This window comes from Oncorhynchus masou, chromosome 23, assembly GCF_036934945.1.
Source record: "Oncorhynchus masou masou isolate Uvic2021 chromosome 23, UVic_Omas_1.1, whole genome shotgun sequence".
Classification (NCBI taxonomy): Eukaryota; Metazoa; Chordata; class Actinopteri; order Salmoniformes; family Salmonidae; genus Oncorhynchus; species Oncorhynchus masou.
This window is the reverse complement of record NC_088234.1, coordinates 34,879,194-34,893,570: the sequence shown is the minus strand read 5'-3', so window position 1 is coordinate 34,893,570 and position 14,377 is coordinate 34,879,194.

Below are 14,377 nucleotides of genomic sequence, written 5' to 3'. Positions count from 1 at the left end.
TACATAGTCTATTGGTAAATAGCCCACCCATTTTTACCTACCTCATTCCCATACTTGTCACGTTCTGACCTTTATTTCCTTTGTTTTGTCTTTAGTTAGTATGGTCAGGGCGTGAGTTGGGTGGGCAGTCTATGTTTGTTTGTTCTATATTTTGGGTATTTCTATGTTTCGGCCTAGTAAACAGACATATATAGAAAACTGAACAAACTGAACGCAATCGTGCAGGGGAAATAATAAAACATTCTACAGATGAGTGACCAAATCATTGGATTCAGAGGAAATAATTCTTATTGGAGAGAGTCTTTCAAAAGTGAACCATGCCCCCTTCCCTCCGCTGTGCATGTTTCATCATTAAGTGTCCCACACGAGCTCACCTCCAACTCTTGGAAGAGCACTTTGGGACCTACTTCCAAATCCATTTGGCTGTGATCATAGCTCAGTTGACATGCCGGAAAGTGAAATTGAACAGCTAATCTAGCTGTCATTTGACCTCAATCAGACGCAGGCGTCATTAGTTGTCTCTGATTGAGAATCATACTTAGGTAGCCTGGGTTTCACTGTGTGTTTGTGGGTGATTGTTCCTGTCTCTATGTCTGCACCAGTGTCTGTAAAGGAGAGTGATAGAGTGCTGCATCAGATGACCTGGCCTCCGCAATCACCCGACCACAACCCAATTGAGATGGTTTGAGATGAGTTGGACCGCACGTGAAGGAAAAGGAAAAGGAAAAGCAGCCAAAAAGTGCTCAAAATATGTGGGAACTCCTCAAGGGTGGCTACTTTGTAGAATCTGAAATATATTTTGATTTGTGTAACACTTTTTTTTGGTTACTACATGATTCCATATGTGTTTTTTCATGTCTTCACTGGTAATCTACAAAGTAAAAAATGAAGAAAACCCTTTGAATGAGTAGGTGTCTCCAAATACTGGTTCTGTATATGTCGAGGGGTGCTATTCCCGAGGACAGATTGTTCTGTCTTATGATTCCCAAGCATGAAACGGCACAAGGGATGTTAAGTGTGCTGCATGGCTATATTGACGAAAAATTTATTCCATGGGATTGAAAGGTGGGGCTCCATCTATGGTGGACAGGCCTCTGCACTCTAATTATGAATGTGTCTCCCTCTGCCATATGTATGCATTGTATGACACACCGAGAGCAACTGGCAGAAAAAGTGCTTAAGCACAGAACTCAAAGATATACTGCAGAAGGTAACTTCGATTGTAAACTACATCAAACCACATCCACTGTGCACAAGCCTGTTTGAAACACTATGTGGAGATAAGGGATCAGATATCAACAATGTTCTATTTCATGCAGACCAGGCTGCACACCAAGGCTTGATGGTTATCGAGGGGTAGGGTTGGAAATATTTTTTTGCATTAAGAGAGGAAGTGTTTTCATTCACAATGGATGCCAAAAAAATTATTGGTTGATTTTCTGTGTAATGAAAATAAATTGTCTCCTTGCCTATGTAAACAGACATATATAGAAAACTGAACGCAATCGTGCAGGGGAAAGAATAAAACATTCTACAGATGAGTGACCAAATTATTGGATTCAGAGGAAATAATTCTTATTGGAGAGAGAGTCTTTCAAAAGTGAACCATGCCCCCTTCCCTCCACTGTGCATGTTTCATCATTAAGTGTCCCACACGAGCTCACCTCCAACTCTTGGAAGAGCACTTTGGGACCTACTTCCAAATCCATTTGGCTGTGATCATAGCTCAGTTGACATGCCGGAAAGTGAAATTGAACAGCTAATCTAGCTGTCATTTGACCGAATGCTGCAGCCAAAGCATTCACGGGTCACTATGGAGGAGTGTTGGTTCCTGGGAAATACACTGCCGTCTCCTTCATGAGCGTTGAAACTCATGGTACCCTTCGCTAGCTCATATCTATGTGTTGTTGGATTCAGTGCTCTCATGCACATTAAAACCAAATATCGACCCAGGTTGGATGTGACAGCAGAGATGAGGTATTTTTATTTTACCTTTATTTAACTGACTTGACAAGTTATATAAAGGTTACACTTTGTTCATGACATTCCTACACCATAATTGTATAATTGTAGTCTAACCAATACCCAAATGGAGATTCAATTAAAATAACAATTAATGTATCAAGACCAGTTCCCCATGCTTGTCTCAGAGCAGTGTGAAATGGTGCTAAAATAGTTGTAGGCTAGTGCTTCAAATCACATTGCTTCTAACTTCAATATGCTCAAAATAAGACTTACACCACTTTAAACAGCACATTACTCAACACTAGTGATACTCATGTCGCCTACGGTAGACCTACAGTATATGGAAAATATGACGTGACTATCCGCCAATAATTACATATAGAGGATTGGAGGATTCAAAATTACAACCAAAAGCCGCCCCATGGGTCTCTTGGTGGTAGCCGGCATGGGTAACGAACCTGCATATTCAGCAACGCATTTTGCACTGCGCCACTGGGGAGACCCCATCCACAAAGTATCAAAATACAGAGGGGTGTTGGTAAAGGTATATTGTCCTGCTATTAGCACATAATGGTATATTATAATACTGTACATGGTGTCCAGGTCAGGATAACCAAAATATTTATTTATTAAAACTATCAGAAAGAATGTTGGTACTTATTTATTTTGATCCAAAGCCATGAATGTGTGAGTCACTCAGTTTTACGTAGATGCTGGGCCATATGACAATGCCATCAACTTGATAATATATAACAATTTTTTTTGGAGATTATTTTGTTTTCTCTGCCCTCAGAAAATGTTTATCTTTCTGCTGGTCTGCCTTCAATGACTCGATCACCTTCATCAAATGGGCACAATAGTACCGCCCTGAGCCCCCATCGATTACCATGACCTATGATAGAAACAGTAGATCAATTAAGAATTAAAAGTGACTCCAACACACAAATGCTGTGCACACATTTTAAGAATCTAGCAAAACTAACCGCTTTCTTGGCAATCATGCATTTTTCCGGTGTGGCCCATTGTCCAGCCCTTTGTCCACAAACATAGTGGCAGGCAGGGTCCCCATATATATCCCCACCTCGCCATATCACACAGATAATTGTGAGAGAAATAGAACACATGCTTCCATTTGCCAGTTGTTAGGCAGAGGTGATAACTAACACGCTATGCTCGCTATTCCCCACAATCGTTTATTACAATTGGCTCAGTGCAAGGTCCCACCAACATCACTTATGTCATTAATATAAAACTATTTTCAAAGGACTACACGTGCCAGCAAGGCTTTTGCTCGTTCGTGGTCGTGGCTTTGGAGAAAGCAATGAGGGCCAGAGAGAGACAGACAGAGAGAGATGCTAAAATAACATTCTCACGGTGAAGTTGTGGGATGTGTATTTTTACCGCTTGGCCCCAGATGTCGCTTTGAAAAGCAGGGAAATGTATTGTTTCACCTCTGTCAGGATGTCTTCATGTGCTAGGTACTATAATGGGATTGTGTGTGCCTATAATTTTCAGTGAAATAATGTGTCTGTAAACAAATGTATGAAAAATTACTTGTGTCATGCACAAAGTAGATGTCCTAACCAACTTCCCAAAACTATAGTTTGTTAACAAGACATTTGTGGAGTGGTTGAACAATGAGTTTTAATGACTCCAACCTAAGTGTATGTAAAATTCCGACTTCAACTGTACATACCAGTGGACATAATTCATATACAGAAAAACATCATGCATTTTTCTGTTTGGCATTTTTCTGTGTGTGGACCTAATGAAGACTGCACAAAATTACACACACAAAAATGCACACACAGACAACAATGCACATAATATTACTATCAACAAACCACATGAAACATTCCTATGGTCTCTTTTACATTCCAGTCTAGGCAAACACCCTGAGACAATGAATTCTTTGGCCAGACCCATTCAACATCCTATAACATGTATTTTAAATTGATTTATTGTATTTTTTCCTAAATGTTAATGCCGGGGACCTGCTGAATATTCAGGCTATGTCAAATGCAAAAACTGACACGTTCATATAACAAATACAAATCAGATGCTTCTCCTCAGAAACAATTTCATAAAATGCAAATCGGGCGGCGGGGTGACCTTGTGTGCCAGGCGAAACATGAAAGAGGAGGGTGATAGAACAAGCATCAGCACTCTCCTTCTTCACTCGGGAAATGCGTTATTTTTCACCATGTTGGCAGAAAAAAAGGTTTATTAATATATTTTTAATCTAAATACAAAATAGAATGTGATGCATGATATCTAAATTAAGGAAAAGGAAAATGCTTATTTTGACAGTCATGTAACTGTACTGTAGCCAATTGGTTTTGAGAGAGAGAGACTCTTTGAGGGGGAATGGTTGAGCCTGCAGCTGAAAGTGTATGCATATGGATGAAGGCATGGTGGGGTGAGGTGACAGTTGGTTCCTAGCACAGGGGGTTTGTCCATCACATGGGTTCTGTAGGACAGAGCTGTCAGAACTCCTGCTGTTCTCACACTGAGTGAGAGAAGAGTGGAAGAGTTTAATTCCAAAACGCTACATCCATTTTCAGAAATGTTGGTAAATTTGTTTTTATTGTTTAAAGAAATTATTAAAGAGATTGGTATGTTTTTTTAACTGCCTAATCATGGCATGGGGTTGTTCAATGATATTTGTTTAAAATCTTGATGGTTTCATTTCAGCAAGACAAATAATCATTTAATTTTGCAAAATGCTATATTTCCTCCTCACTCTCAGAGAAATAACTAGTATTGCTAGGTTTCACACCGTCAAATGTAACAAAAATGTACAAATGATACATTTGTGATATCAATATTGAAACATTAAATTGTTTTATTGTTCAGTACCGTAATATGAGATCTAGTATATGTAAAACATTTACCTGTTTAGCAACAGTGTTTACTCGTCTGTTTACCGTTAAACAATAGTTTTGTCCACTTTTAAGCCTACTTGACTTTTTGTGACTTTTACAACCTTGGCTTATTACTGCCTACTAGCTTGCTGGCCTGCACTGCTGTGATCACCTCAACATGCCTGGGTTCATCATAAGATCGCTGGGCTCCTGTTTCCCCGACCCACCTCTGGATTATTGCCTTCGAATTTATCTATTTCGAATTTACCTCTGGAATACCTATCGGATTACTCTCTTTGACACCCCCGCGGCCCGGTGTAGCTCCCGTCTCCCCCTGCTTATTCGCAGACTAGCTTTACGGCCTCGCCCCTGAAGCGCTTCTCTCCCTGGCTCTCGCTCTGGTAACCCAGCCTCCACTCTTTTGCCATCGCATGGGCACCAGCCGTCAATCTCATTAACTTGGTTTCCTCACTCTCTTTGCTTTTGTTCTGCTGGCAAAGGTTGTGTTTCAGATATGTTTTGACAGTGGGTTCTAGTGCTAGCTGGTGAAGAATAGGTAAGTTGGGCTCTGGCATGCTGCTTTACCGACTGTGGTGGTTTCTGTGTGGATTTATCTGATGTTTTATTGGATCTAAATCGCTGTCATGCACTCCTCGGCTCTCCTCTGATGTACTTATCCCTGCCCGCTCATCGTGCTTCGTACATAGACACAGTTAGCTGCGTTGTGGCTCATGTTTCAACTGGTCTGACAACTATACTACTAGTAGCAACATTAATGCTCTCATGACTGCCTACGCCCCCTTCAGCCTACCCTTATCCATAAACTCACCTCTCAATCTCACAATACTAACTTTGTTCTCCTCAACACTCAATCAATGAACCACAAAGCCCCCTTGCTCCAATAACTTATATCGGACAACAAGCTAGACTTTCTCCTCCTAACTGAAACTTCTCTTGCCAAGGTACTCCCGCTGGTTATAGCTACCTGTGTAACCCCCGCTCCACCAGCCTATGACCACTATACTTGTGTACCGTCCTCCTAAAGCTAACAAATCATTCCAGTCTGAACTACTCACCATTGCTGTCCCACTCTCTCCCCGATTGCTGTTTCTTGGCAATATGAATATTCACGTGGACTCGAATTCAAAACTTGGCTCTGATTTCATTGTAGTTCCGGACTCGTTCAATATTACCCAGCATGTCAATTTTGCCTCTCATATTAAGGGACACATACTGGACCTCGTCTGCTCTGTTGGCCTCAACCTAACTCATATTTCCCCCTCCCTGTTCCCACTGTCTGATCACAAGATCCTTAATTTCTCTCTTACCTCATACTCACCCCACAACACTGACAAACACCTCATCTCCTTTCTCAACATCAAAGCTGTTAACTACCTCCAACTATCTGATACAATCTGCTCTGCCCCTTGACCATGCCCCCATCTCATCTGATGAACTAGCTGCCCAATTCAATATGGCTCTTTCTCTACCCTCAACTCTCTGGCCCCTCTCCAATCTAAACATATCTCCTTCTCCTCCTCCTCCCTTTGGTTTACCCCTGAGCTCCGCGCACTGATGCAAGCTGGCCGCTGCTTGGAGCGCCTGAGCAGGAAGTCTGGCCTCACTGTCCATGCTGAGGCCTACGAACTTCACCTCTCCACCTACAGTACAGAGATGCCCTCCATGTTGCCAGGTGCACCTTCTCTACTCCCTCCACGGAAATCTACAGCTCCTTCCTTCAGATTTTCAAGGACAAGAGCACCAAAAAAAACTCATCACTGACTGATCCAATCTCCCTCAGACAACTCGGAGTCCATCACTATCTTTCAGTCCCTCCTAAAGCTCCCTGCGTCGCTTCCTGTGTAGGGTCGTACTCTACAGATGTTATAGAGCAGGAACCTGCAGGACCTAGTCACTGCTTTGATGTTTGCAGAAAATAACAGGGTGTTGTTCAGGGTCACGTCAAGGGTCTTTGTACTCTGGGAGGGTGACACCATGAAGTTGTCAACTGTGATAGAGAGATCTTGGAGCAGACATGCCTTCCCCGGTAGGCATAGCAGCTCCGTCTTGTCGTGGTTCAGCTTGATGTGGTGGGTCTACATCACATTTACACAACATTTTCCACTCAGAACGCATCTCTGCCTCATTTTGTGTTTTCTCCGCTTGCCAGACCTTGCTCTCCTTTTCTCCTCACTGCCCGTATCTCAAAATTACAGGAAATTAAGATTCACTCGGAACATACGGAAATACGGCAGAGCTTGCAGAAGGTAAATAAATAAGTCAACGATGCATAGGAGTAAAAACCAGGAGAAATTCAGAACCTTGATTAATCGCTCCGGGGGACGAGGGGGGAAGGAGACAAACAGAAGAAATTAATGAGAAAAAAATAAAATGAAATAAATTCAACAAAAACAAGATAAACTGGGAAAAGAAGTGCCTGGCGTCTCCGAGAAGCTTATTATACATAAATTATAAACAATCATACAAACAATTACACTGCTGTGAAAGGAGAGAAAAAAACTGGTAAATAATGTCAGGGTATGAAATGAACGAAGTAGAGTGAGACGAAGAGTGGCTTTCAGATGTAATTATGGAGACAGGTATTCAGGGAAAGAATGGATTTGTCAGTGCATTATGTGGAATTACAGCTTTCTTGTAAAGAAAAAAACATTAAAAGACTCCAGCAGAACATAGTCCAGAAGGAGAGGCTTGTATTGATGGCTGTGGATAATGAATTGATGATTGATGTGGGGAGTGAAGGTGGAGGGTTGTAGTGTGGCTGGGGGTACTTGCTCCTCTCTTTGCCTATTCTGGGTAAGCCTCCTTGGCCCAGAGGAGAGGGTGGACTGGGGGGACCAACAATCAGCTAAGGAGACATCCAGTGTCTCCAGTCCTCTAGCCAGCCTGCCTTGTCAGCCCCGTAGCTAAGAAGGGGGATGGCAGAGTCTAGGGGACTGTTAGGGGCTGTTAGGGGCTGTGGGAGTAGTGGAAGTAGTCACTGCCAACTCAGTATACCGCTGTGGGCATTCTGGCCTGGTAAGTGTGAGGGAGGGTAGGTGGTGTGGGCAAAAGGGAGGCTACCAGACTAGCTGCCATCCTCCACCTCTTCGACCTTCATATCCTGTGCCACAGCTTGCATACACAAAGAGAGAGAGAGAGACCAGCTAGAAAATGGGCTTTTCACTGGAGCCATGTAACCCATCCACAAACCATTGTGATGCTGTCTGATTTGATGGTGTCTACACAAAGATTCACCAGCCAATCAAAGACTACACATCCAATTCAGACAAGAACCTTTCTGATTGATGAACGCTAAACACTCCAAACAGTGAAATCTGTGAAATGAGGGAGCAAAGGGAACAAGGGAAAATAGTGGTATGAGAGGAGGGGAAGGGGACTGTCCCACCCAAGCGGAACGGTAGAAATCCTACATCAAATCAGCGTCATCGGGCCACCTTTTCCATGTCAACGGGTACAGATGTCTGGCCATCTGGTGGAGGCCTGGGGAAATGGTGGGGCACAGACCAGAAGCTACCTCCTATGTGTAGAGAGAGAGAGAGAGTGGCGGTCAATGCCTTATGACGTCAACCTCCAGGGATTGGAGAGAAGGGAGACATAACATAGCCCTAACCTGAGATGTTTTGTTGTCTACTGAGCTGGAAAGAAATTGATTTTTCAAAGTGACCTACTATGAGGCAACATTGTTTCAACTGCAGCCTTTACAGTATACGTGTTGGGCGATTATTTCATATTAGGAATTGTCAAAGGAAAGGGTGTTTTGAGTTTATGTATTGTGATAAAGACAATAAAACATGAGGACAGCTTCAGGACGGCTGTCAACAGAAACCATTAGCTGTCCTTGATACTTGTCATTATTGAAATACAATTCCAGTAATTGTGACTGCATAATGCAGAGCTATTGTAAAACAAAAAATATGATAATATATTTGCCTTTTTTCCAAGTAGTATATCTAATTTGCATGGAAGATTGAGATGCCAATAAAGTTATGAAGTTCAGTTCCGTCTATTAACAATAAGATTCCAATGCCTTCTCAAATGAGATGGAACAATGGAGACGACTGACAAACAATATGAGTGTTTGTGTTGGAGAGGGAGGGAGACCATCGTTGTCCAATATGACAGTAATCAGTAACATAACACAGGGTCGTCTGTGTCACTATGCTATAATGCTCTCTCTTCTATATCTATGTCTTTCAAACGTCTAGGAATTAATTGTCATTAGTGGTAGTGTTTTCCATCTCGACATGTCAGTCAATTTCCCAGCTCAATCCGGGGCCTTCCTTTCACTTTCACTTTCATGCCCATACCACATTACTTATTTTGTGACAGATTATATTGACGTGTTTGTATTGGAAATTGGAAGTTTACTCCTCTTACATCGAGCCGCACAGACGTGTCATCTCCGCCGAGCCAGATAAGAGGCTTTATGGGAAGTGCTATTTTCCTCATTGTGTTTACACTTTCTTTTCTCTTTTCTCTTTAATTTGTGTGAATTGGTGTTTCTGACTGGAACTGCATCTTTTTCCCAGCAGTAGAAAACAACAACATTGTGCAAACTTTGGGCTAGGAATGCTAACTTTAATCTGTGTCTTTTTTTCCTACCACCGAGAGAAACGTCGTTTTGAAATGTTTTGTCTCTTTCAAATAAACCTCTGACATGCTGCGTGTGAAGTCTCTCGAGAGGTGTTTTTTTGGGGGTTTGTTTCATCAGGAAAGCAAAGAAAAATGTAACACTGTATTGTAAAAAAAATGTTTTCTTCTATGCAGGGTTTAAAGAGAACTCACAAAATGCACCAACACACAGACACACACGCAATATTAATTTACTAACAAAAAGCATGATCATTATGGGATCTTATGTTTTTTGTTATTGTATTAAGGATTTTTTCCCTCTTAGTTTAATCAGACTAAAACTTTACCAGTTGAAAGTATACATAAATACGAGATGCTATTGTATTACAAGTTGTATTTATTTTAAAATTAAAATGTGCAAATGAGGCAAACCGTCCCTAAATATTTGTAAATTTGCATATTACAAGAATCCGTTTTTCAACACATTGCTTCAAGTTTGTCACGGTTTTCTATAGGTGAAAGAGAGTCAGACCAAAATGCGGCGTGGCTATAACGATCCATGTTTAATGAAACAGAAGTAAACACGAATCAAATACAAAACAAACAATACACGAAAACCGAAACAACCGAAACTGGTACAAACAAGCACACGACAGACATAAGGACAAAAGGACAATCACCCACAAAACCCAACACCAAACAGGCTACCTAAATATGGTTCCCAATCAGAGACAATGACTAACACCTGCCTCTGATTGAGAACCATATCAGGCCAAACACAGAAACAGACAAACTAGACACACAACATAGAATGCCCACTCAGATCACACCCTGACCATACAAAACATATAAACTTACAAAGCAAACTATGGTCAGGGTGTGACAAAGGTAGAATGTTTTTGTTTCATTGTGATAAGACATTCAATGGTCAGACTTTCACAGATCAGTTTATCAAAATATTGTCATTTCATGAAATGGTGTATGAATGATGAATATTTTGCATATATTTACACTTAAAAATCAAAACGACACAAGATATGAAAAAGTCTATGTAAAAGTCTGACTACAAGGCTTAAGAACCTGTGTGTGGAATAACATGAATGCACGTCCTTTGAATACTGAGAAAAATTAATTGGTGCACCGGGAATATGTTATTTTGAGAAAATGGCCGATAAATACAGGCTAACGCAAGTAAAATGTTTTTTCCATAAATATGTCCATTTGTCACATTAATTATACTCTTATTCGCATATCACTTCTAAACTGAAAAATAAATATCAAATATACCGTCTACAAGTACATTAGCACGTTAAATACATTTGTTTCAAGCAATAGAGCATATGCTTTGAATACTGCTCTGTTGGGCCAATATGCAGTTTTGGGCAAATTCGCATATCACTTTGCTCAATTTCTCACATACAAAGCTTTTGTATGGCTGTTTAAATGTGCAGAACATTTTTCAGCTATGCCTGCCCTGTATGTAAGGCCCTCTTTGAGTTGTTGCTGCTGCCTCTTTACTTTCTTGACTGTGTCATGGGGCCTGAGCCTACGCACGCCATTGAGGCAACATCAGCTCTCACAACTCCTCTCTGATTGCTTCCAATGTCACCAAAGTGCTGTAAAGCCACACTTTGTTCATCACCTTTGATATAGCAGTGGCTCCCTCATAAAACGTGGCTACTGCCAAACTGGCTGCTCCGTAAATGCGGCTTTTGCCCACAAAGTCAGTTTTATGCATCGCGACCATATTACATAGTTCAGACATTCATTTGGATTCTGGGTTCTTCCGTGCTACATTATTTTGAGGAGGTTATCATTTGACATCCTATGTTATACAGGTACCATTTTCTGTGCAACCATTCTAGAAAAAAATGTATGGTCTCCAAGGTTTTTGTTACTGGGTGAATCTTCACCATTTTCTATGACTTGCTGGTACTTGCACCAATGCACACACTTGTCCTGTAGTTGGAAGTAAATCCTCTCTTGTGCCAAGTTCCATCAAAGGATACATGAATGTCAATGATGGCATCCTCATCCTCCTTCAGAAAATCTTATATGTCTGGGTCTATATCTGTGTTTGCTCTACTAATTAGCTTTGCACCACTCTCCATTGACTGTAGCTCTTTCGGAATCTAAAGTGGGAGGAAAATGTACTTATGTCTGTCGACATTACAGTCATAACTGCAGGACTAAATATCACCATGTTACCCTATGTAAATATATCCGCATGTAATTTATCACTAATCACATTAGGCTACAGCCCTATGTTACAGTCTCATTGTATAGTTATGTTTTCCTTATAACTCTGTTTTATTAATTTTGAATACATTTGCTGGAGCAAGGAAATAAATATTATTTAAACACAGCAAGTAACCTGCCAATATTGGGCAACTCTCCCTTTTTATTTACCTGTCATGACTCTGATATGAGCTGAGACGCAAGGAAGGAATCCTTAGGACTTTGCTTATTTTCTTTAGAGCTGCATAACCAAGTTCAAGTTCATGTTCTAGATTAGAAGAACCATCCTCACATTTATGTCAAATGCAACATCTCCCCTGGAGCACTCCTGCAGCCTGGAGGAAGTGTAAACACTCCTAAATTCATCACGATCAACTTCATAGTCTGCACATGCTATCATGACAGAATTACAGAATCACTGGTTGGTGGGGTCTGTGGGGATTTTCAGTCCAGTGTTTAGACACTTAGGGCAAACCAAATCAGGTACAAGGTTTATTTGTGGCATGTGGAATAAAAGCCACTGCTGGCTGTCTGCTGTCTGGTTGATCGCTGCTAGTTGTCATCTTCATCTCAAACTAATTTGCATCTTTCGTGATTGAAATAAAATTTGATTTGATTTGATCTCAACACGCAGCTGCTGGCTACCTCCTTTTCCTGTACTGCCACTATCGACTGATCAGGCACATTTTTCTTTTATTTCCTGCTTTTCTCACATTGGCTAAAGGAGATCGCCTATTTTTATTCACATAATGTATGTATATTCTTTGATATTTTCTCATTTTGTCTCTCTTTACTTGGATTCTTCGCGGGAGATATTTTCAAACAAGGAAGTTCTGTGTGCGGCATGTGAGGCATTTTAACCAATCAGTTTGCTGAAAAGGGCCTTTAAATGCCAGTAACCAATCAGATGTCAGGAAATGACTCATCTTTCAGCACTAAGTACTACATCTACAAAGGATATAGCCATGTATGGACTAGCTAACAATATGCTCAAAAACAAGCTTTTGGATGATATATTCAACATGGAGAGTTTTTATAAATAGCAGTTGAAGTTCTACATGAAACATTCTATCAAGAACAAATTTTATGGTAGGTTCAGTTGACAGAGTTGGGATAAAATTATACAAATCAAGTATTTATATACATTATTGCCTATGTATCTGTACATTTTATGAAAGTATGGTGTTATTAGTTGCAAAACATCCCAAAATATCCCAAAATCTGAAAATTGACAGATCGAAGCAAAATCTACATTTTGGCCTTAACTTTCATGGAAACGACACTACTTTTGGAAAACTGCAACTAAGCAAAAAACACAAAATAAGTCACCTATGGTATGAGGACGATCCTGAAATAAAATGGAAGCACACATTTCCCAGATCTAAGCTAAATTCATCTTCACTCTAACAGCGCTGTGAACCACCCTGTTTACTGCTGCTATCTTTAACACCCCTGAAGAAAAAATAGAATCCATAACACATTGACCAATGAAGCAATGAAAACCCTCTATGGCACACTGTGAAAGCACATATCCATGGTTACACCAATTGAGACCAAAAGTGAAGGTCACCATTTTGAACAACATTAAACAGCTTGAAAGTTTCCAGATAAAAGTGTTGTCATGGCTTTGAAAGCTTCTGATAGGCTAATTGACAAAATTTTAGTCAATTGGTGGAATCCCTGTGGATGTATATTAAGGTCTACCTTCAAACTCAGTGCCTCTTTGCTTGACATCATGTGAAAATCAAAGGAAATCCGCCAAGCCCTCAGAAGAAAAATTGTAGACTTCCACAAGTCTGGTTCATCCTTGAGAGCAAGTTCCAAGCGCCTGAAGATATCATGTTCATCTGTACGGACAATAGTGCGCAAGTATAAACACCATGGAACCACACAGCTGTCATACCACTCAGGAAGGAGACGCGTTCTGTCTCCTAGAGATGAACGTACTTTGGTGAGAAAAGTGCTAATCAATCCCAGAACAACAGCAAAGGACCTTGTGAAGATGCTGGAGGAAACAGGTACAAAAGTATCTATATCAACATATCCTGAAAGGATGCTCAGTAATGAAGAAGCCACTGTTCCAAAATAAAAACAAAAAAGCCAGACTACGGTTTGCAACTGCATATGGAGACAAAGTTGGTACTTTTTGGAGAAATGTCCTCTGGTCTGATGAAACGAAAATAGAACTGTTTGGCCATAATGACCATCGTTATGTTTGGAGAAAAAAGGGGGAGGCTTGCAAGCCAAAGAACACCATCCCAACCGTGAAGCACAGGGTGGCAGCCTCATGTTGTGGGAGTGCTTTGCTGCAGGAGGGCCTGGTGCACTTCACAAAATAGATGTCATCATGAAGAGGTAAAATAATGTGGATATAATGACATACATCTCAAGACATCAGTTAGGAAGTCAAAGCTTGGTCGCAAATGGGTCTTCCAGATGAACAATGACTACAAGCATACAAAAACCTAGTACAAAAAATATGTTTGATAGGTATGACTGTGGGCAATTCCAATTTTAAAATATTTAAACGTTTTATATTGAACTCTTATTTTACCAGGTAAGTTGAATGAGAACATATTCTCATTTACAGCAACGACCTGGGGAGTAGTTACATGGGGGCGATTAGGTGACCGTGATGGTATGAGGGCCAGCTTTTTAATTTAGTTGGAAGTATTGTGAAGATGTAAAGTAAAATATCCCTGTTTTTTATGCAATCA